The sequence below is a fragment of the Zootoca vivipara genome, chromosome 10 (genome assembly GCF_963506605.1).
Source record: "Zootoca vivipara chromosome 10, rZooViv1.1, whole genome shotgun sequence".
Taxonomy (NCBI): domain Eukaryota; kingdom Metazoa; phylum Chordata; class Lepidosauria; order Squamata; family Lacertidae; genus Zootoca; species Zootoca vivipara.
In genome coordinates this window covers 22,950,242-22,975,102 of record NC_083285.1, presented here as the reverse complement: position 1 = coordinate 22,975,102, position 24,861 = coordinate 22,950,242, and the positions used below count along the sequence as shown (strand labels likewise).

Genomic DNA, 24,861 nt, shown 5'->3' with positions numbered 1-24,861 from the left:
TTTAGCCCTCCATAAGTTACTGAACTTCAACTCCCATCAGCCCTAGTAAGCATGGCCAATGGCTAGGTATGATGGGAGTTGTAATTTAGCAATATCTAGAGGACCAAAGATTTCCCAAGCCTACCTGCCCCAGAGAGCTGCTACCATTACAGTAATTGTAGGCAATACTGAGCTAGAAGAACCAGTGGTCCGAAGGAATGTTCTGTGTTTTGGTGAGCATACCTAGTCTCACCATTTGACCAAAATGATTGTAACCTTAAAACTAAACTGTAGATTATGATTATTATTGTTGTTTTTTGCTCTCATTGTGCCTTGATATAAATGAGCCTTTTGTCTGCTCTCAGTTTTGTCTGAACCAAGTAACTTTGCCTACTATTCAGATTCCTAAACCAACTGCAGCCTTTGGTTTTTATACTTCTATGTTACTCTGAAGCAGTTGACCATAGTTTCCTGTGTCAGATAAAACAGACAGCTACAGTCAGAGGTTTCCTGGTTTAAACACATGTGTAGAGGAAAGGCTTGTCCATGTCTCAGTTTAATAAGCAGAACTATGCTTGTCTGAATGCAACCAAAAACTTGGCTAGTTGCTTCACATCACATTTTCAGGGCCCCTTCACACTAGCAACATACAGCCATTCCAGTTTCTAGATAACATATCAAAGTATATGAGTGTGTGCTTGCCCTTTTCTCACCTTTTATTGTCTTTACTATCTACAGTCTTTGTTTGCTTTTTATCTTAGCCAGACTGACTTATCATTCCCCTCACAGAGTGATTATTACCTTTTCCTCCTCAGAAGTTGGAATATTCACAGATGTTCTGTGACACTATAACACTATTAAGGCACTAGTGTTTTAAGATGTACTTGTGGCATCATTTTAAGATTAAACTTTGAACAATAAGGCTAATGTGAGCAGTTGCTTTGACGATGGCGCCTAGAGGTTCATTCATGTATAATTTGTCATTGTTTCCAAACAAACTTTTCAGTAGCAAATGTGAGAACGCCTTTCTCCTTGTCTTGTACAGTAGTGGAATTTCTAGTTTAACCATGTAAATGAGACATCTGACGTTGTAGCTGCCATGAATATTGTGGGATAGCTGTTGGATATGTGTTCTCTAAATGTGAACAGAATTTAACCATGTGAAACAAATTGTGAAACGCTTTTATGTAAGGACAAGTTTGTTAACTCGGCCAGCTTTAATTGTTCGGTTTAATGTAAAAGGTAACCTGAAGTTACCTGTTTGGGGCATCAGTCTTCTAGGTATACAGAGGTGAGTACCTTCCCCCACTTGCTTATGGGTTTGCCATAACAGGAACTGGAGGGAGGGCACTTCTTTTCTTCATCAAGCTGAAGAATGGTGAGAAGCAACATGTTTTACAACTTATAGCACACTGATGTCATGACATTTCTGGCAGCAAGTACTCAGACTAATCAGATCATTTTCCTCCTTGCCAAAATGACAGTCTTTCCAGATGCGGTTTCCTTCGTTCTTGGTCCATTGTCAAAGGGTATTTCCAGTTCTTGAGATAAATTTCTCAAGGGCCCTGTAATAACTCTAACTTTGTTTTTCTATTACATTCATGTTTAGACTTTGTTCTAACTGAATTAATTATCTTAGGAAGACTCCAGGAACATGGTATGGCCATGCAGTGTGTTTTCATTACAGCTTTTTTTTTTTATCTGCAGAGAGATTTCCCACAATATGCACAATAATTAAGATGCATCAAACACTTAAAGCTGTCTATAATAATAATAATAATAATAATAATAATAATAATAATAATAATAATATGCTACAAAGGTGCTGTCGTTTACCACTTTCTCTTCCCACTTCCCCCTTTCTTCCTTTTTTTTGGGAGACGCAACATTAGCTACAAGTCCTTACAGACTTAAATGTACTTGAACACATTGAAATGTCTGGCCCAAGTGCAACTAACCCTGTTGGATTGTGGCCACAATTTGAATTACTGATGACCAAAGGCAAGATAATACCATAAAGTTAACCTGCAGGATATTTCCCTACAAACTTTGCTGGTTCATAAAAATTATTTTCTTAGGACACTTCTCTCTTGCTGACCAAGCTGTTTAGAGGCTGGCGTTTTCTACCCAGAAGCCCCTCTCCATGCCGACACTGCAAGCAGCAGTGAAGACTTTATGTGCTGTAGTGGTTAAGAGACTGAGCTGCAAATAAGGAAATCCCTGGTTTGGATTTTGCCTCTGCCATATACTCACTAGATGGCCTTTGGCATGGTACCCTCAGTCTCGTATTGGCAATTTAGAAATAATACTAGTTTTACTTACTTTTCAGGGATGTTATAAATTGGATGATCCATATAAAGCACTGTGAACAGTTGAAAATGCAGCTGTTGGCAGGTTACTTTGTCAAAATGAAAAGAGATGCCCCACAGGTTTCCCTGCCACTTCTTATACTGGGATGGAACTTGCAGATTACACTTGGAAACTGAACGGAATCTGTTCCGGAAGTCCATTCAACTTCCAAACGTTCAGAAACCAAAGCGTGGCTTCTGATTGGCTGCAGGAAGCTCCTGCGGCCAATGGGAAACCCCGTGGATGTTTGAGTTCCAAAGAACGTTCGCAAACCGGAACACACATTCCCTGGTTTTCGGTGTTTGGGAGCAAAACATCCGAGTACCAAGCCGTTTGGGATCCAAGATTCCCTGCCCAGACAAAAACAACAACAACAACACATGAAATACCTATGCTTTTCTTCTAAGCTGGTAATGACTCTCCCAACACCTAATTTGAAGTCTTTCAGAAGCTTCTGGAATGATCTTTCTTCTGATGTTAGATGGAATGTCTTCTGGTGCAGGTCTAGCTTCTAACTTAGTGCAGGTCAGGCCAGAGGCAAGATGAAGTCCATTACCTGTCAGTTGGCTATGTCTGCTTGAAATACATGCATTAAATCTTGTCATCAAAGGTATAGAAGCTTTTTGAGCTGTTCTGCTCTGTTCTACCTCACTTTACTGCCCTTCTTTTGGTCTGTAAGCCAGAAAGTCTGGGATATGCCCAGGAATGCATGCAAATCTATGAAGACATTAGCATGCTTACATTGCATTCAGCGGTGTCTTTTTTTTTAAGCAAAAAAAAAAGCATGAGCTGCAGATCTCTCACTTTACAGTTGTGGTCTTTGCCTTCAGTAACAACTCTTGTTTTGAACTACTGCCAATTATGCACAATATTGGCAGCATGAAGCAGCTGTGTATTTAAAAAAAAAAGCTTCTCTAACAACCTTCTGAGAATGCAATTGTGATTGTATTTAATTTGAATAAGGATTCTTGGTTTCCTGTTACTTCCTTCTTTTTTTGGTAAGCAACTTTCCCAATAGCTCCAATAGGCAACATCCAACTTAAAGCCCATTGCTTTCAGTGGGTCCATTATTGAGTATGACATAGTGTTAGATATCACCCATTGCCTTTTAAATCTTACAGAAAATGGCCCCACAATGCCCATTTGCTGTAAGACTTGTTGAAACTCAGGACAGATCTTCCTATGGGCAAAAATCTTTTTTTGCCCATAGGAACCCATTAATTGAATTTCAATGCGTTCCTATGGGAAACCGCGATTCGCAAGACGAAATTTTCGCAAAACGAATTAGTCTTGCGAGTCACCATCAGATCGCAAGACGCATTTGTCTTGCGAGGTACCACTGTACTGAATTTAGGCAGCATGCCAAGCCATGGTTAAGGAAGCTTGGTGTGAAGTCTGATTTATAACAGACCATGGTTGTGATCTATCAACAAAGCAGAACTGGGTACTGTAATTTGAAATGTGTTTGCAAACCATGGTTTGGCATTACATCTCAATTGAGAAACTGTTAAGGCTCTTGTTCTACCTGCTAACAGCCTCTGCACCTAGATAATTCACCTTGATTCCACCAGTAGTACTTTCAGTGACCTCTTCAATGTAGGAAGGAGGGACAGTACAGCTCGTTTAGATGCATAATTAAGACTTTTTAATTTAACAGAACCTTTTCAGAACGAAAGTTTAATTGTCTTGTAGCACTGAATTGTAAATTTAACTCTGTTAGTTTTGATGTTGTCTTTGTCCATGGAGTTTTCTTGGCAGGGATACTGGAGTGGCTTGCCAGTTCCTTCTCCAGGTGGATCATGTTTAGTCAAAACTCTCCACTATGACCTGTCCATCTTGGGTGGCCCTAGGGGCATGGCATAGCTCATAGCTTCTCTTGAGTTATTCAAGCCCCTTCGCCACGACAAGGCATTGATCCATGAAGTGGGAGGCAGTGCAAGACAGGAGTGCCTGGCGTGCTATGGTCCATGGGGGTCACAAAGAGTCGGACATGACTAAACGACTAAACAACAACAACAACAAAAGTTTTGGTGTATCTTTTATATTCTATTTTAGTTACCTGTGCCCCAAGGAACTATAGTTGATAATGGGTATAACTCTAGGGATGGAAGGAAGAGACAAGAGTGTGGAAACATAGCATGGCAGGCATGTAGACTCTAGAGTTTGGCGTTTGCCCTGGCCTTCTATTCCTTTTGCCATGGACTTTTTAACCAAATCATCTATAGTTCTGCTAAGATAGTAGACCTCATAGGCTCAGTGAGTCTTCTGGAAAGTTAAGTACCGGTATGTGCTGGATTGCAGTGCTATTTGGAATAGCAGCCAATCCTTCCAACAAGCCAAGCTTCTTGCCTTCTGAGACTTTGATGGGCTTTGGAGGATAAATATCTGAAGTCCAAGAATAGAAACATGAGACAGGCCCTTGCTCAGCACCTGTGATCTGCAGCAGAAGTACCCAGCCAATCTAGTTAGCTTTAGCCAATGCCAGCCCTTCATCTGTTCAAGAGCTTAGCTTCTCTTTGTTTCAGCCAAAAATGCTCAGTATAGTTTATTGGTGCTTTCGATGACCTGCATGTCTAGAACATTTTCATTTTGTTTAATTCGTAAGATTGATTATGGTCCCCTGGTGTTCTGATGGTCAGCCTAGTCAGTACCTGCTGGTTCCTAAGATATCTGTAGGGAGTGTTGGATTAAGTGGAGCCTCTTAAGAAGCAAGATAGTTATTATGCTCAGAAGCAAGAGTGCATGCCTGGGATCCCTTAACGCTGATTAGTTATGCCTTGCCTGTTAAGAGTAGATACTTGGGATCTCTTGCTTTGTAAAATTTGAAACACTTGGTGGACCACAGGGAAACAATTGGTTTTTTTAAAAAAACCAAAGTGGCCCACACACATATGAATGGGTCCTCCTCTTGCCTTCGAAGAAATAATTAATGTGTCTGTGTCGACTTATAATATACATACACTGTACTCATTTCTAAATGGAATTAAGTTTGGCATGAAACCCTGTCTTGTGTTTTTGCAGATGTTTCCTGAAATGTGTGGATTGTGTAATAAAACATAAGAATTTTGGAAGGCTTTCTGTTTCTTTTGTTTGTCATGATTATCTTATGGAGAACTTCATTGTGAGATCTTTCTGCCTGTGTTCAAGGCACAAAGAGAGGCTCTGAAGTGATAAATATAGTTTTCATTTATGGCTGATCACTGAAGTGATTTAGATCTTTGTTTCTTGTGCATGTGGAAGAAAGGAATGATATAATATTGTACATTTGTTTGTTTTAGTAAAATGTAATCCTATAAATTCCTTTGTGCTCTTTCTGTAAGTCTAGACAGCTTGGTGGGCTAAAAGCCAACAAAACGTCCTTGCTCACTGCCCAGTGTGCTTGAAAGAACAAGACAACTGGCCGCCTATGCTGGAAATAAATTCTTTATTTACAAAAGAGGTTAAACCAGAAGCTGCTTTGCTCAGAAGAGTAAAGTCTTAACGGCTAAGAAGTCCAGATCTCAATAGGCTTCACTTGTGCTTTCAAAAGGCTTGTTCTGAGCTCCTGATTTATTGGAGTGGGGAATACTATTGAAGATCAAATGATGTTGCCATTTGATTGATTGACATACTGTTCTAATGCTTTGTGGTAGGTTGTTGAGAAACAATCATGTCTCCAAGCTGGCTCTAACAACTACAATATAGAAATTGCTGCCAACATCCTTGGATCCCGCTACTGACAACTGGGGAAATATTGGGCAGGGATACTCCTGGAGGAGAAAGGCTGCTCCCAAACACTTCCAGCCTCTTCCTTTTTAAGGTTAGGCATTGTAGCTCTGTGAGGGGGTAAAAACTACAGTTCCCAGGATTCTTTTGGGGAAGTAATGCCCTTGAAATGCATGGTGTGCTGCCATTTCAGTGGTTTATAACATTGGATCATTTTTGGTAAAGTCTTTCCGCCTCCACCCTCTTTAGATCAAAGCAGAGCTTTCGGTTGAAACCATCTAAAGACTGCTAAATACACATCTTGTTGATGAATACTGAGGCTAAGCATAGGTAACCTTCTCTAGATTTAGCCAGCGTTGTAATCTTCCTCCTCCTCCCCCCACGACAACAAAATGTAATAATATATTTAACAGACACACACACACAAAAATGGACTCTATTACACTTTGGACTTGCATTAATTTGGAATCCTTTTGACATGTTGTGTTACCATTTGGGACTGAGGTTTTGTCAGCACTGTAATTGTTCTTGGCATTATTGTATTTATGGTCTTATGGATTCAGTTGGTAATGAGTAGTGTAAGAGCTGATTATCTAAATTGTGGAGTCAGTCTTTTAGAATTAGCAGTGCTTATCATCTGACACTCCTTAATGTAACTAGGAGCAGTTTTCTCCTTTTCTGACTTTTCAGAGGCATTTTGAAAGCCCAGCCCTTGAATTTACAGTGGTACTTCTACTTACGAATGTTTCTACTTACGAATGGAGCTCCGTCTGCCATCTTGGATGCGGTTTAGATAGGATTTTTTCTACTTACGAATTTTTAGTTAGGGTTGCTTCAACTTACGATTTTTTTTCTCCCAATGCATTCCTATGGGATTCGGCTTACAATTTTCTTCGACTTACAAATGTGCATTCAGAACGCATTAAATTCGTAAGTAGAGGTACCACTGTAAATGCTTTCTTTATCTGGGCCCAGCTAATAGTGTTGCAGTCAGTCAGTCAGTCACTCAGATAATGTTGCAGTAAACCAGGCATAGGCAAACTCTGCCCTCCAGATGTTTTGAGACTACAATTCCCATCATCCCTGACCACTGGTTCTGTTAGCTGTAGTCCCAAAACTTATGGTGGGCCGAATTTGCCTATGCATACAGTAAACGGTGATAGTGGGGAGCTGAACTTCCCACTTTGCAGCATGCACTGACTACAAATGGTTAGCCGTGCAGGATCTCAAAGTTTAAGTGGAAGGAAGCTTCTTGGTTACAAAGTCCCTCTTTATGCTTGCTTGGAAGATTTTCCTTGTTAAACTAGAGTCCTACAAATGATAACTACACAAGGGATCCTTGGTCAAATTGTACTTCCGGAGCATAGATGTTGCAACCCAACTCAAGGTGTTGTAAGCCTTTATATTAAGGAGGTGATTGAGTGCCAATATCTGTCTCTCTCAAAGAGTTGTATACAGAAATTTCCATTCCTGTCCTGCACCACTGGAAATATGGTTGACCTCCAACTTGTGGAAATCTGCTAACTGGTCACTACCAAGCTGGACCTTGAATAACTCAAGACAGATAACTGCTATGACATAAGTTGTTGAAAAAAGAAAGAACTATTATGCATTGTATTTGTTAGCTGCTTTTCTTACAGAGGTCACTGAAAGTGACTTACCTTAAAACCAGTTTAAAAATCGACAATGAATGCTAACACTCAAGATACAGTAGTTGGCCCCAGAGTTAGACATGTAAAATCCAGGGATATGGACAAGGAGTAAGATCATTTAGTCTTTTATGAAGCCACAGAGAGAGATGGCTACGGTATGTGAATTAGACTGCCACGATGCACCCATAAAATAGTTAATGTGGGAGCAAGGCCAGCACAAAGCAGTTTATTTGCCTAACAATGTTCTTTTTTGCTCTCCTTTACCATTGCATGTCATGGGGTCGCTAGATGGGTTTCTCATGGTTCAGCTATACCAAGGTTTCCCCAATCTTTGGACTACAACTCCTTTCATCCCTCGCTAGCAGGAGCAGAGTTCAGGGATGATTGCAACTGGAGTCCAAAAACAGCAGGAAGACCAAGTTTGGGAAACCCTGAGGTATACCAATGAGACTAGGTGCATCCTTTAAAAAAAGAACCCTAAAAGTGTTACATTTTTGCATTTACTGTACAGTACATTACAAATCATGCACTCTTGAAGCGACAAATGTATTCATATAATTATGTGTTCAGTGTCTAAACTGTATTGACTTGGCTGTGTATGCGATTCTAACTCTTTACACTGTAACTAGAAAATTCTGGGCTCATAGTTTGCATGAACTCTGCATCCTTTCAAGCTCCAGTTTGGGGATTTTACATTAACAGTATGTGAGTAGTACTTTGTAACTTCTTTTTAAAATGTCATTTTGTTTGTAGGCTTGGCTCTTTAAAGGAGGTTCAACTAATGGTGATGAAGAATTAATCTTCCAGGGGGGGGAACCTGTCTCAATTTGCTGTCTCCATACCGTCGGCCGCCCGCCCTTTCTAGCCACAAGTTTTTCCATAAATGGAAAACTTGTTCTTTTCTCTCTTTTTTCAGACTCTCTCTGAATAGTTAATCCTGGGGAAGTGTCTGCTGAACAGCTACATAAAAACCTCAGTATTGCTACAAGTCTTGCTTGGATACTGGTACATGTGTACTTCTTGGCAATATATGGAGGTACTTAATTGGCATCTGTGCTCAAATCACTGACTCTGATTATACAGCAATGCTATAAAAAATATCCACACTAGGTCTGAGTTTGTTTTCCCACCCCCAAACAGTCCTCTTATTCATCAGAAGCAAGCTCTTCCCCACTAGCTAGTGGAGTTTTAAAAACAACCACCTCTAAACACGATTCCCAACTGAACTTTTTTCTTATTTGAACAGTTCAAAAAATAACTTTGTCCAATTGGCTAATCTGAATCTTTGGGGGGGGGGTACATAGAAAGATTTCTCTCAGTCACTTGAAATAAACTGAATCACGCTGGTTCCTACAGTAGCCAATCAGATGGTCGTGGAAAGACTGCAAGCAAAATCTGAATGCAGCAGCGACTTCCCCACTTGAGATTCTCAACAACTGGTATTCAGAGAGACACTACTGAATTGCATACCATATTCCAGGCAATTATTTCTTGATATGTTATGATTCTATATTAAAAACTATTATTTCACTTGTTTGTAGTTGGGGAAAAAAAGCTTTACTCATTCAGTTCCAAGAGATTAGACCTGTTGCTGCTTGAGTTTTTGCCAATGCAATGTGTTCTCACACTCTAACTTCTTGTGTTGAGAAAAAGCACATGGTTCAGAAATAGATCTAGAAGTAGTTTGTAAGCAGTTGCTTGCTTCATGCAACACCAAACTACAGTGGTACCTCTACTTACGAATAACTCTACTTACAAATGTTTCTACTTACGAATGGAGCTCCGTCCGCCATCTTGGATGCGGTTTAGATAGGATTTTTTCTACTTAGGAATTTTTAGATAGGGTTGGTTCGACTTACGAATATTTTCTCCCAATGCATTCCTATGGGATTCGACTTACAATTTTTTTTGACTTACAAATGTGTGTTCGGAACACATTAAATTCGTAAGTAGAGGTACCACTGTATAGCTTAGCAGAGCGGCAGAGGCATCTCTGAGAGAAACTCTGATCCACTTTGCTTCTCCCCAGTCTTTTTTTTACTCCCATTTTAGAGAAGCCAAGGTTTGGCTTACTGTATCATGCAAACCAGGCTAGTGAGGGGAAATTTCAACTGGAGCCTTTTGCAAAACAGAACTACCGTAACTTTGCCTTGTGCTGAAGTTCAATACTGTATACCAGTCATTAGCATAATTACAAATGGGTTATTGGCAGGGTTTATTTTTGTGTGAACTTATCAGATTTCCATGGAAAGGGTATACAGTATTTGGATTATATGGCAAAACCAGGGCTGGCATTTTGATGACAACAATGTCATGTGGGAGCTGCAAAAAACATGTATTTGCAAGAGCACGAATCCTACCATAAACTTGCCTTGGTCTTTGGTTTGTCCTGTCCCATCACTGTTAGGCTGCCCTTGGAAATGTTTATTCATGAGGAAGTACTTACAGCAATCTCTACATGTGGCCCATTATTTATTTATTTTTTAAAGGTAAAAATGCTGACAGAATTTAGTGCGAAGGGGGAAAAAACCCCTAATTAATAGAGCCGAACTCCTAAAGGCACATGAAAGCTTTGTTTGCCTCTTAGATTTTCCTTTGTTTTACTATAATAGCTTACTAGTTTGCTGTGGAGTAGCCCTGAGTTCATTCTCCAAAGGGAAGAGTATATTCTTCACACATATGCTGTCTGCCACATTTCTTTGGCTCACACTGTGGAGGAAGATCATAAAAGCTTCAGTTTAACTTTTTAAAGTTAAAACCTTGGATTGCCCTCTGTTTGCAGATACATATTTGAAAAGATGAATGCAAGGAAGTGTCTTGCTGTGTTTAAAAATGGCTCTGCTCCCTAAAATCAGTGTAACGCTGTGATTTTTGTCTGTTACACTGCTTCTTTCTGGTGTTTTTGCCTGGTGCCTTTGTACCTCGTTCTAGCAAGCAGTGTTGGCAACTGAATATGCACACTTGAGAGCAAGCCCAGTGAATTCAGCAGGACTGACTCCTGGGTAAACATTCATAAGATTATGCTGTTAATCTCAGGAATAGCCAGTTTTTGCCTTCCACAACTTGGCTCTCTCCAGATGTAGCCTTAAACATCTGGAGGGCATCAGGTTGGGAAAAACTGTCCTATCTTAATTTTTAAATGGAACACCTCTCTGCTCTGTGCATGCAACAAAGGAAACTGTTGGGAGTGAATATATATGCACTCTCTAATGATGTAACAACTTCTGTCTAAATCTTTCACCCTTCCACATTTGTTTTGCTTTCTTCATGGCATTGGGACCCTGTGAAATTGTGTTTCTGGTTATCTTTGACATTTAAGAAGTTTGAAATGTTTTGGAGGATAAGACTTAAGTTGTCCTGCTGTTGGGGTGGCAGAATGTCTCTGAATACCAGTTGCTGTGAATCACAAGTGGAGAGAATGGTGTTGCCTTTGGTTCCTTTTTGCAGGCCTTGCTAGAGGCATTTAGTTGTCCATTGTGAGAACAAGATGCTGAGTTGGATAGGCCTTTGACCTGATCTAGCAGGGATCTCCTTATGTTCTTATGAGTTGAGAACTACTGTTGAATATGCAGCACTGTTTTAATAATAATGTTATGGATGGGGTTCTGGGTGTCCTGGGTGCCGAATAACCACCTCCATACTCGTGAAGGGGGCTTTACTCTAAACATTTTTAAAGCTGATATTTCCTGGAAATCTCTTTGCCCTATGCTCTAATGCAGGCACGTCCAACAGGTAGATCGTGATTTACCAATAGATCACTGGACATCTGTGATAGATCACTGGTAGATCACTGGCTCCCCCCAAAGAAGCTCAACAATTTTGGCTCCCCTGAAGAAAAGCTCAACACTTTTGCCCTGCACCCTCCAAAATGTGGGTTTCCTCCTCCCTAAAAAGCTCAACAACTTTGACCTGAACCCCCCCCCAAAAAAACAGGGCTTTCCTTCCTAAACAAAAGCTCAACAACCTTGACCTGAACCCCAAAGGGGGGGGTAGATTACTGCCAATTTTTAACTGTGAGTAGATTACAGTCTCTTGGGAGTTGGCCACCCCTGCTCTAATGTATTATTTGTATTATTATTTTATTATTTATACCCTGCCCATCTGGCTGGGCTTTCCCAGCCACTCTGGGCGGCTTACATTAAAAATTTCCCAATACAGGGCTGCCTTCAGATGTCTTCTAAAAGTCAGATAGTTGTTTATTTCCTTGACATCTGATGGGAGGGTGTTCCACAGGGCAGGCGCCACTACCGAGAAGGCCCTCTGCCTGGTTCCCTGTAACCTCACTTCTCACAGTGAGAGAACCACCAGAAGGCTCTCAGAGCTGGCCCTCTGTGTCCAGGCTGAACGATGAGGGTATACTGGGCCAAGGCCGTTTAGGGCTTTAAAGGTCAGCACCAACACTTTGAATTGTGCTCAGAAACGTACTGGGAGCTAGTGAAGAACCTTTAGAACTAGTGTTATATGGTCTTGGCGGCCAGTCACCAGTCTAGCTGCTGCATTCTGGGTTAGTTGTAGTTTCCGAGTCACCTTCAAAGGTAGCCCCACATAGAGTGCATTGCAGTAGTCCAAGTGGGAGATAACCAGGGCATGCACCACTCTGGCTAGACAGTCTGCAGGCAGGTAGGGTCTCAGCCTGTGTACCAGATGGAGCTGCTACACAGCCACCCTGGACACAGAATTGACCTGCGCCTCCATGGACAGCTGCGAGTCAAAGATGTAGCCATTGATGCTGAGTATTTATGCAATAATTGCATTCTGTTAGGCAAACTGGATGTATAGAAGTGGAAACACAGATGGGGGTGGGGAGAATAACCCAGTGAGCATAAGAACATGCTAAAGCTCTTAACTAGCTAGCTAGCAGAAATCTGTTTGAGATGCTTATATAAAAGAAAATGCCTCTTGACAAAGAGAACTGGCTTGTTGCACAGGGGCGACCTTTTTTAAAAAAAATTCACATAATGTAAAAAAGGTGGCCTACCACTTTGATCTTTAGCTTCTTGGACAGGATGTGTAAGTAAATAACTTAAAATGGGAACAGCCTGCCAATAAGATGATTACATTCCCACATTCATTTTACCTGACATGAAACTGGTGCCTTTTGCAAGCATGCAGATCTTAACAAATTAATTAACGACCTGTTGTCTCTGTGGCATCAGAGTACCGTAGGAAAAAGCAAAGCATAATAACGCTGAATCCAATTTTAATCTCCAGCCAACACAAAGGTGATGGCTGCATTGCTGGTTCTTCTTGGCGCCAAACCAAGTAAGCTTGAACCAAGGAACCTTACAAATGGAATGATCTGTGGGAAGTGTTTTTATGTTTAAAAACCACATTTAATCATCAGTGCGAAAACCCAATCGAGATCAGTAAGGGGGGGAAAGCCAGAGGCAGCAAGAAAACAGATGGAAGGCACTCCCTTTGTGACTGGGCCAGGGCCAGTTTTGCTGGTGATTTGGCATTGCTCATGTGTGGATGAGAATCTGTTTAGAAAGTAAGGATAGCTCATTGGCAGAGCATCTACTTTGCATGCAGAGGAGCCCTGGGTTCAACCCCTGGCATCTCCAGGTAGGCCTGTCACAGACTGATGTTTGAAATGTTCAGTGGTTCCAGCTGCTTTTGGACTACGATTCCCATGATCCCTGAGCACTGGTCCTGCTAGCTAGGGATGATAGGAGTTGTAGTCCAAAAGCAGCTGAAGTCTCAAGGCTGGGAAACACTGGTGTGGACCAAGGCACCCTCCTTTGTTAGGTAAACATACAAACTGACACCCACCCACCCAAAAAAGTCTTATTGCTGCCCTTGAAAGGAAGGTTAAGTTTTTAAAAATCAGAATAGCAAAGAACTGGGGCCCGTTTGAACAGTTTGTGACAATGCTTCTTTTTATTTAAACAAAAAAATCTGAAGAATTAACTACTTGACTTTGGCTTGACTCAAAGGAGCCCTTCCCAAATGTTAATTGTCTAGAGCCGTTTCCCCACCCCCACCCAAGCTAAACACTGATAATGGGTTAAGGAAAGGCTTCAGGGCTGGGAGTATCCTAGCATCTGTATGCCATGATTTCTGCAAGTCACTGCACTGGGCTTCTTTCTCAGAGCCACAGTTGTGTGCCCCTAAACTGTGGCCCTCCAGATGTTGTGATTCACATCTGCTATCACCCCTGACCACAGGCTATGTTGGCTGGAGCTGATGGGGAGTTGTCTAAAATATCTGGAGGACACCTGGTTAAAGAAGGCTGCCTTACAAGCTTCCAAGAATACATTTAGATTAATGCTGGGGCAATCGTTTTTTGTATCAAATATATGCGCTCACATGTGCGCTGCAGCACTGAATTTGGTCCAGAAATAAGTTTACTTCTGAGAGTGGTAGGCCTCTTCTAATGATTGTATTGGAATTTTGCGAATCTTGGATTATCAAGTTTAATTCCCCCCCCCTTTTAACACTTGAGATGAGGTCATAGTGAGAGCTGGCTGCTGTGATGTTCTTTGCTTTGAGAGCTTTGCTTAATTGCAGGGGATAATTAATTTTAAGCTTTGTAGATTAGCGGTTACAAGTGTGTTAGGTTTCTTTTTACCATCCTCGTGGTTGCACAACTATCCAGTAGTTCTGCTACTTAACTGCCATTGCGACTAAAGCTACCAGTGAGATCTTTGACAAAGGGCTGTTACTGTTTGGTTTTTAAAAATAAAGTCAAGGAATGCCTTTGAGGCTGAAGAAAATGCATATATAATTTTATCAAAGTTTTCCTTAAGGGAGGAGGAAAGGGAGTCACTAGATGGCACTCTTAAAACGTGAAGCAATAATGATGACTCCTGGTGTGTGTTTTTTCTCCCTTTCTACTTGAACTAAGAAGAGAACTCTAAAAATTAAAAAGCTCAGTTCAGGGATTTTGTACCTTAAGGAAACAGTTTCAGAACGGATAATAATCAAAGCCCTTGTTCTCCCATGTCCAGTGCCAATAATATTATGGCATGTTTTTAAAGGTGAGGGATGTGAAAATGCAGTGAAGAAATAATCAAAAGCGGATTCCCTAAAAGTATTTGATAAACAAAATATATTGTGCAGGGTGCATTTCAACCCACATTCCTTAGTGTCAAATGTGTTGAAAGCACAACACTTGCTGCATATAGTTTCCCAATTGGACAAAGCGGGTTGTCTGTGTGAAATAATTTTATTAAAAACTTTCTGTAATAGATCCATAATACAACAAGCAACTCTACAAACAGAAACCGTAGGACATCCTTGCCAAACAGATGCGCCTGCCCTCTGGAACGCCATCCCATCAAATGTCAAGGAAATAAATAACTATCTGACTTTTAGAAGACATCTGAAGGCAGCCCTGTTTATCGAAGTTTTTAATGTTTGATGTTTATTGTATTTTTTATATTTTGTTGGAAGCTGCCCAGAGTGGCTGGGGTATAAATAACACGTTTCATTCATTCATTCATTCATTCATGATTGCATTGTCACCTATACAGATAGCCTTCAGTCTTTCAGCTGTGGGCATATGCCTTCTCAGAAAGATTTCTGGGAGCTCAGAGGAATGGGTTCAGACCAGGCATGTCCAAAGTCTGTTTCGGGGGCCTAATACGGACCACTGGTCGATTTAATCTGCTCCCCCGTGGGAGTATATATCTTGGGGTAAAATCCTTTAAAAAGCTCAACAGTTTGCTTCAATTCTAAAAAAAAAAAAGCTCAACAATTTGCTTCAATCCTGGAAAAAACTCAACAACCTTGGTCGGCCCTCACACAAGTTCACTTCATCAAATCTGGCCCTCTTTGAAAAAAGTTTGGGCACACCTGGTTCAGACACTCCCATGGCTTACCTGCAAGATGAATGGGTGTCCAGGGTTTCACAGCTCTGCTTTTGTGCTACTTACCATCTATGGAACCAACAAGGGCGAGTGAGCTTCTCAAGTAGAGCTGGCCTCCCAAGCACATTTTTACAAAGAGAGCAACATTATGGAGTTAGTGCCATGTTGGCATCGAATCGTGACACCCACCCATCCTGCAGCTGATTCCTCCTTGAGAGCTGAACTTGGTTCATGGTAGCTGTGCCGCTAACTTCCTTCTTGGTCCAAACGTGGCGCGTTTCTTTTTTTAACATGGTTTTTCTCAGTGAAAGAAGGTAATGAGCTAATAAAGAGGATAATAGTTTCAGTGCCCCCCCCTTTGCTTTTCTCCAATTTAAAACAATGTTATGTTTATAGCAGAATGCATGGCAGGAGGGTGTGTCTTGGTAACGTACAGGTGGAAATTATTGCCTATGACTTCATCTGCCGCTGCCCAAGGGTATTTCCGAACCCAGCTATGAGGGGAACCAGCTCAATCTGCTTAACTTGGTTTTAACGGCGCCTTCATTTCTGGAATTTGAAGTCGGCACAATATGGCTGTGGGCAGAGTTCTGGAATGTCATCTTCCTCTGCCTTCCCATCATATCTGCCTCTTTTATTGAATAAAATGCCATTGTTCTTTTCAAAGATTCACATACTGATCTTGGGTTGTCCTATCATTCATCTCCTGTTCTGTCCTGAAATCAATAATTGATTTAGCTTGATCCTAGATGTTTATGGGATGTGCCCTTGCCCTTGAACACAAGTGGCTCTTCCTTGCCCCACCCGATCATGGAGAGATGAAATTTTATAAGGGGGTTTCAGTGTAAAAGCTGTTCATGTGAGCACAAGGACTCAAAATTTAATTCGCCTAATACTGAGTTAAACAACAGTAAATTAATACTTTGAAATTTAGCAACTTCCATGTGTGAACAAGGGAGTGTTTATTGCAAACAAATGGAACTAAAACTTGCATCTAATTGAAGTGAGTTCTCTCCCTCTGTATTCTTTTATTTATAATTTTGGTTACTGTATAGTTAAATTGTTGACAGCTGTAAGGCTTGCATTGGTGGGGGCATAATTAAATTACTTGAATCATTACTTTTCCAGATGTAAAAGCTCACTGATGCATCCTTTGCCAAAACTGAGTAACATAATAAAAGTGTGTGTCTGGTTGTTTTTTAAAAAACTGTTGTTGCCTTTCATATTTCCCCAGCACTTACTGTAAGTCCCCCCCCTGCCCATCCTCCCCCTCCTTACTCCCTTCTTTGGTGGCACCTTCATTGTGCTATTAAATGGATATAGGAAAATGTTTCCTAAACCTTTAAATTTCATCCTGCTTGAAGGCATTCTCTTTGCAAAGCCCAATGTTCTTGGAATATAATTTCTTGTATGTCCCAGTGACCTTACTTGGGATTCCTCTACTTGCAGACAGATTACCGCCATCTGCATAACCTCAGATCTCATGCTGAATAGAAGGAAGGTCTGCTTGAAATTCAGTGGGTGAGTTTAGATTCTCTTGAGGCTTCTTTCTGCTATATAAAGCAGCCCTTAGCATAGAAAAAAAGAATGGCCCAAACAAGGTGAAACTCAACCACTGAATTTGTTTCTAAAACAGGGTGCCCTTTCCCTCCTGCAAAAGCAGTGAGCTGGGTTAAAAAAAAATCCTAGGCAAATTAGGCACATTTGTGTAGAATTATTTGCACTGGGAAATTTGCAGTTTGCATTGGAAATTTTTCTAATGCCCTGGGGAGCGAGCCAACTCTTAGTACTGTGGATCCTCTGGATACGAATTTAATTCATTCTGGGGATCTGTGCACACCCCAAACATTTCGTAAGAAGAGACACTGCTTCTGCGCATCCGCGCAGCATGATAGAGCACTTCTGCCACGTTCGCAACCCGAAAGTTACGTTACCCGAGGGTCCACTGTATGTTCATTCTACTTGTAGTTGGTAAGCAAGAGTGTTAAAAAAGTACCCAGTGTTGATATTTTGTTCCAATATGCTACAAGTATTTGACCTGAAATATCTGAGAGGAAAAATTAAAGCACATTTTTAATGGTTTATATTGGAGATAGCCCTTCAGCTTCTTTTGGACTCTATGACTCCCATCAGCCCTAGCCATTATAGCTAAGGGTGATGGGAGTTGGAGTCTAGCAGCATTTTGAAGGAACACATGCTGCTCTCCTCGGTTATAAGCAGTGCAGGATATTGGATGGTGATGACTTAGTGGAGAAAGGAATATATATTTTATAGAGATGCAGGGGAGCAAGAAGCAGAAAAGTCTCATCTCCTTGCTTCATGGTCATGTCAAAAACAACCTTTAACACTTGCTCTGTAAGGAAAGTAGTAAACCATGTCTGTGTCTAAGCCAGACTGTAAAGGAATCAGATTTTTTTTTCCTGAAACAATTGGAGATACTTATGGAAGATCATTGTACAGATTCTGCAGTTTGTTTGTTTTTAATGTGGTAGCATGAAAAGCTTCTGTAGAGGTGGTCTTAGTCCAGAGAGGGCCTCTTCCTCTTAAAATACTTCCTGCATGCTGGCAATTAAAATTTTAAGAGTTGGAACGCCTTAAATTCAATCCAGATTTGCCAATGTATATAAAAACGTTTGCTTTGTTGTTTGTGCACAAGCGATGAGGGCACGTGCAGTCACATATGTTCTGTAAAAGGATAGCACCAGTTCTCTGAATAGTTAGTTACAAGAAACATTAACACTATTTCTAAGTTCATAGCAGAAGCAAAGGATAGACGAGTCAAATAAAATTGAGACGGGTGTGTGTGCGTGTCCATGAAATCACTGTCATTTTTAAATTTAACCTGTATGTAATTTCAGCTGCAGGAAGTATATCTAGAGAGACAGTGCAATTTAGATGGAATTGCTTCTTAAAGTTTTGGCAATACATATGAGAAGCAGTCCCACCTATAAGAAGCTTGTTCTCAAGATAGAATTAGGAGAAATAAAAATGACCCTCATTTCAAGCAAATGTACAGTTTATTGAAGACTCAACATTTTTGGAGATAATAACAACCAAAGAAATGCTTTTGCATAGGCTTCATAAAATAAATCTGGCACAAACTGCCCAGTGTTGAGCACTTTGGAGCGCTGCAGAGTTAGGGGTGGGCTGGGGAGCATAGCACATCCATAATGCCACATGGCTTGCCTTAAAGAATCCTGCAAACTGTAGTTTGCAAAGAGTACTGGGAACTGTGCCTCTGTGGAATGAAACTGTATTTGCCAGGATCCTTTGTGGAAGGTCCATGGGGTCACGAAGAGTCGGACATGACTAAACGACTAACCAACAACATGTGCTTTGAACATGCACTTTAAATGTCTGGTATAGTTATGCGCTAAGTATTTCTTCTTGAAATCAGAGGGGCTACTTTAAGTTAAATGCATTATCACATCTTTCTTTTTTAAAAAAACTACAGCTATGGGATCTCCAATATGAATCCAAATGACCCTTTCCCTTTGTGCTGTTTTGACAAATATCCCCCTCCCTCAAGCTGCTGTTTGCTCTGGAACAGAAACAGGGGCATAGCATGGGGGTGCCAGGGGTGCCATGGTCCTGGGTGTATTCAGACTCCACTTGCCAAATTCTACATCAGTGGGGCGGGCAGGCAGCTTAGCGTGGCCCCGCTTTGTTCCGGTGGGGGTGGGGTCCCTCTAGTGGCATCGGCAGTGAAGGCTGGGACTTCCGGAACGGATTAAGTTTGAGAACCATTTCCATTTGCCAATTCCGTATCTTTATTTATATCCCGGGTACAGTGGTGCCTTGGTTCTCAAGCTTAATCCGTTCCGGAAGTCCAAAACCAAAGCATTCCAAAACCAAGTTGAGCTTTCCCATAGAAAGTAATGCAAAATAGATTAATCCTTTCCAGACTTTTAAAAACAACCCCTAAAACAGCAATTTAAACATGGATTTTACTCTCTAATGAGACCATGGATTCATAAAATGAAAGCAGTAAACAATGTACTGCAGTCACACAATCAATCAATCAGTAGCTGAACTGGGTTCCACACAGTCACGAAAACAAAAACAAAAAGGGCCGCAAAAACAAAAATGCAAAATAAATAGCAAAAACTGACAGACCTCAGCATAACACTCAAAACTGAGCTCGTTCGCCTCCCAATATTTTTTTTTGCAAACCAGAACACTTACTTCCAGGTTTGCAGTGTTTGGGTTCCAAGTTGTTTGAGTACCAAGGCGTTTGAGAACCAAGGTACTTTACTAGGACAAGTCTGCACATAACTACACATTCTTTAGACAACCATATGTTTAGAAAACTAGATGGTTTAAAATGCTGTTAATGCTATGGATTTGGAGAGTGTCATTTGATATGGTATATAGACCTTAAAAAACCCCTTTTACATTAACCTTTTTATGTATTCAAGAAGCCGCCACCCCTTTCCTACCCAACTTCTCAACCTAATTTTGTCTGGCAGTATGACATGCCTTGAGGGACACTGCAAGCTTTCCAAATACTTATACCTATGTAGCAGTTTCACATCTCTGTAAATGCCATTATATGACACATACCTTTGTGAACACATGTCTTGTGTGACATATCTTTTGAGAACACATGCACACAATTAACCAATATGTTTGTTGAACCTTTCAAGAACCGTAATGCATTTTGATTCACATGCTCATTCAAAAGATTCCAGGCAGAGCTCAAGTGTGGCTTTTTGACAGGTTTGCAAGAAGTTAGTGGGATTTTAAATTTTAGCTTTCATTGCTTTTATCCTGAATTTTTCTTTGAACTGGAAGCATTCCACATGTAATTGGGGGAGAAGGATAAAAATACACACGACAAAATACAGCTGGGTAAGGTGCTGAGAGGAAATTCTCCAACTAAAACTAACTCCTGAAAATTGCCTTTCAGGCCAATTAGTTTTTTGGGTTCATTTTTAAATTGCCAATGTGGTACCTCGGTTTATGAACACAATTGGTTCCGGAAGTCTGTTCATAAACTGAAGCGTTCATAAACTGAAGCAAACTTTCCCATTGAAAGTAATGGAAAGTGGATTAATCCGTTCCAGATGGGTCCACGGAGTACTCAACCTGAAGCGTACTTAACCCGAAGCATGGGTGTAATTGGTTCCGGAAGTCTGTTCATAAACTGAAGCATTCATAAACTAAAGCGAACTTTCCCATTGAAAGTAATGGAAAGTGAATTAATCCGTTCCAGATGGGTCCGCGTCGTTCGTAAACCGAAAATTCGTAAGCCGAAAATTCGTAAACCGAGGTGTTCATAAACCGAGGTTCCACTGTACTAACCTTTGAAGCCCTTAAAGTCAGAGGTGCTTGAAGGACAGCCTTCATCCTAATGAACTTGTCTGAACCTTTCAAATGGCAACAAAAAAGCCTACTCTTTGGCCACCTTTAGCGGATACCTGGTTGGTTGGTGCAGTAACTAGAGAAAGCGCTTTTTCAATAGTGCTGCTACAGCTCTTGGATTTTCCTCTTCAGAAACATCAGACAGACTCTCCCCCCACCTTTCACGTGTTTATTCCAGAAAGCATTTTTTTTATTGACCTCCTAATGCTCTTGTACATAAATCATAATATTCTAGATTTACTACTGCTGTTTAGTGACAGAAACTCGCATCCTTCCCCACCAGCACTGCCAATGGCCAAGGGTTATGGGAGTTTTAGCCCAACATATTTGGATAGCAACAGATGGAGATGAAGGCACTTCTGCAGCTGTTTTGTTCAACTGATAACAATAAAAGACTTGGAGCTATTTCAGCTATGCCATTTTTAGTCCACTCTCTGATGACGTAGGTTCATAACCACATTTAGAAGCTTCAGGGAAACTCCAGGTAGAAAGACCTCCCAGTATTGGGAAGCTGACCTCAGTTTTACACCTGTACTTTGGTCAGAATAAAGGTTCACATCATACTTCATGCATGACATCAGACGTAGCTTTATCTTCCATAGCCGCTATTAACATGGGCGTATAGGTTGGAATGAACCATGTGAATTGGCTCTTGGTACAGGAAGCTTGTGATCTGGAGTCTGGACACTTGAAGGTGGATTTATGTTCTTAAATTAAACAAAGATGTGATCTGATCTTAACATCAGTAGGGCAGAGCTATGAGATGTATTAGTATGATAAATGTTTTGTGGTAGCCGAAGACTTTGAGGCAGAATTTGATCGTGGGTGTTGTAATGTCCACGCAAATACATTTCTAGAACTCCTGAAGGTGTATTAGCATGACTCATTCATGCTTGTGTTCAAACCTGCTAGTGTACGCAACCCCGAGCTACATGCAGGAAAGACCAAAGTGTGAGACATCTGCCTTGCAGTAGCAATACCATTTCTGTTAACAGATCAGTGTGAACTTACTTGAGGGAGTTTTAGTGGTTTGTTTAGAGGATGCCACCTTCTAAATTGCCAATAAAAAAAATAGCAATTTAAACTAAAAGTTCCCATTTCCTGAACAAGTCTTCCTGCTAATTGCTTGCGAGAACAATTAAACACATTAGTTTGCAACTTAAGTATGAGCTTTTTATTATCTAGAATCATAGCCCCAAACCAGTTGTCATTCTGTCTGGTTCAAATGCTTTCTCCTCCCTCTCCAAATGATTTCCAGTATTTCCACACTTCCATTTTTTCCAGGTCACTGTCTTCACTTTCCCGTGTGCATAGGGATATAAATTGTTGTCCTGTCCCAGTGGCGGGTGGTGTCCATTGGGACTGGTGGGGCAGAAGACTGGGTGGCAACTGTAGCTGGAACAGATCCCATGACTGGTGGACCCAGCTAATTCTGTTTTTGTCCCCATCCTCCTCTCTGCTGAATTCTACCAAGGCAACACAGGCAAAGAGCAAAAAAGCTGATGGCTGGACTAACTGTAAATACCGTAAGGAGGAAGGCAAGAGCAGACTGAGATTGGTGTGGCAATGCTCCATGCGCATTTGAAAGCTCATACGCACATGTAAAGGTGCTCCTTGTATTGGGAGTTGTGCAGGTGAGTAGTGAATGTGCTATAGCATTTCCATGACACAAGACACTTTCCCCAAAAGTTGTTGTAACAGAAGTGGCTGATAAAGTCAGTCAATAGCTCTGCAAAGGAAATCAACAGAATAATCAGGCAAATAAAGGTTCTGTTTGGAAATAGTCAAATGCTGCAGTTTGTGCAAGAGAAAATGCTACTGGAATTTTCCTGAGGCAATTTTAGCATCTGGAGTTTTACAGAAAGCCTAGTCTTCAGGAAAAAAGGGTAGTAAATCTTAAGGGAAGCATTGTACCTTTTATACTTAATTAAATTTGCATTTCTTAAATAAGTTATTACCATGCTCTTATGCCTTTTTTCCATTTTAAAGCAGCAGAATGGATAAAGAGGAATTATTAAGCAGGCTTGTTTTTATTAAGCTAAGGTGTCATGTGAGCATAAACTAATTGTAAGCAAAGTGTGCATAAAATACTTTTTTGCTACATAACTTTCTGGTTACAAAGACTCCATTGACTATATTTGAGCCTATTGCATTTATGATTTGACCTTCACATTTCCTTAAGAATATTCTCTTAAAACTTTTTACTCGTAGGTAGATTCTCTCCCTCCCTCCTAGTTTATTACCCTTCCAAACCAAAACATGTTTACCGAGGGGAGGGTTTCAAATCACGACCAAACTTACTTCCAAGCAACTGTACTTGAATCAAAGATTCGTGGTGATTCTAAGGCTGTAAAGCTATGGTTTTCCCAGTAGTGATGTATGGAAATGAGAGCTGGACCATAAAGAAGGCTGATCGCCGAAGAATTGATGCTTTTGAATTATGGTGCTGGAGGAGACTCTTGAGAGTCCCATGGACTGCAAGAAGATCAAACCTATCCATTCTGAAGGAAATCAGCCCTGAGTGCTCACTGGAAGGACAGATCCTGAAGCTGAGGCTCCAATACTTTGGCCACCTCATGAGAAGAGAAGACTCCCTGGAAAAGACCCTGATGTTGGGAAAGATGGAGGGCACAAGGAGAAGGGGACGACAGAGGACGAGATGGTTCAACAGCGTTCTCGAAGCTACGAACATGAGTCTGACCAAACTGCGGGTGGCAGTGGAAGACAGGAGTGCCTGGCGTCCTCTGGTCCATGGGGTCACGAAGAGTCGGACAGGACTAAACGACTAAACAACAACATAGAAAGCCGCTGTCAGATTACGGTGCAAGTCTTTCCTGATTTCAGCAATGGTATCAACTGGATACAAATTACAAAGAGGCATGAATTTGCTGCTGCACATGAGCATCTGATGTGGCCAATCATATATTGTTGCTCTGAGCCAATAGGAGGCTGAACTGGTGCCTGCCATTTGCTCAACCTACTCCTAGCTTCAGACTCTGCCGTAGGCCTCCCTCTCTTCTCCCTGCTCTTGCGCAAGAAACCTAGTTTGATGTCTTTGGTCATACCAGCTGGGGCTGTTGAGATTTCATCACTAAGCAGTTTTCAAGGGCATTATCGAAGTGCTATCCCCCCCCCAAGTGTTCATTCATGAAAGTATGAGCCGCTGTGTTTTAATTAGCTACTCAGATTCTTCATATGACTTCATAATGTGTGAAAGCTGTTTGTTCTATTTGTGTTATGTGTAATGCAATCTAGAGTTTATGATGTATTCCAATTCACCTCCTCACAGAGAATGTGGTGGGTAGCTGTACTGACTGATGCCATACTAAGTCATTCTCCTATTTCAGTTCTGAGGTGAAACTCTGTACTCTGAGAAGACACAGGGCAGCTGCTTGCATGGACCATTCCATGCATCTTCAAACTGATGGACACTCGATAGGAAGGGTCAAGTGTCTACAGGAGGCAGGAATTGCAAGAACATTCTCTAGGAAGTGATCAGTGGTTTCATGGGAATAGCTTGCACACAAAGTATTTAACATAACCTTGTTTGGCCCTGGATTGGCTCAGTGACATTTGCCCTTGGCACTGGTTTTCTGGTGTATATATTAAAATTCATTAAATGCGCAACAAGGTGAAAGTTGAGTGGCTGCCAAGTACGGTTGAATTCTGTATATGGATGGACTCCATATTCAATGAACAAATGTCAAACATGCAATGTAACCTCAAAATATTCTTTAACTGGGGGCCACATAATTTAACCTCGAAATATTCTTTAACTGGGGGCCACATGCACCTGTTCAGTGAGAGTAAATCTCACGAGTTCATACTTTGCTGTAGGTAGATCTGCTCAGCTGTAGCAAAGCTGGAGAAGTAGCACATTCTGCAGCCTCTGTTGCATGAAAAAAGGTAACATCTGAAGGTACCCTGTTAGCCCAGATTAGCCGTAATAGCTGCTTTTGACTCTGTTCAGTACTGTTTTCTGTTTTTACTTCTTTGTCAAG

At 41.1% G+C, this 24,861-nt stretch overlaps 1 protein-coding gene across 2 annotated transcripts in view; it reads left to right on the top strand.

The window, feature by feature from the left end:
- PRICKLE1 (prickle planar cell polarity protein 1) overlaps positions 1-24,861 on the top strand; it is a 75,394-nt gene that overhangs the window by 4,767 nt on the left and 45,766 nt on the right. Inside the window, exon 2 of one of the 2 annotated variants that reach the window (XM_060279603.1) lies at positions 16,946-17,017. The exons of the other annotated variant lie outside the window; for it this stretch is intronic. The gene's annotated coding sequence lies outside the window, so the exon portion shown is untranslated. The remainder of the gene's footprint in view (positions 1-16,945; positions 17,018-24,861) is intronic. 2 annotated transcript variants of the gene reach the window in all.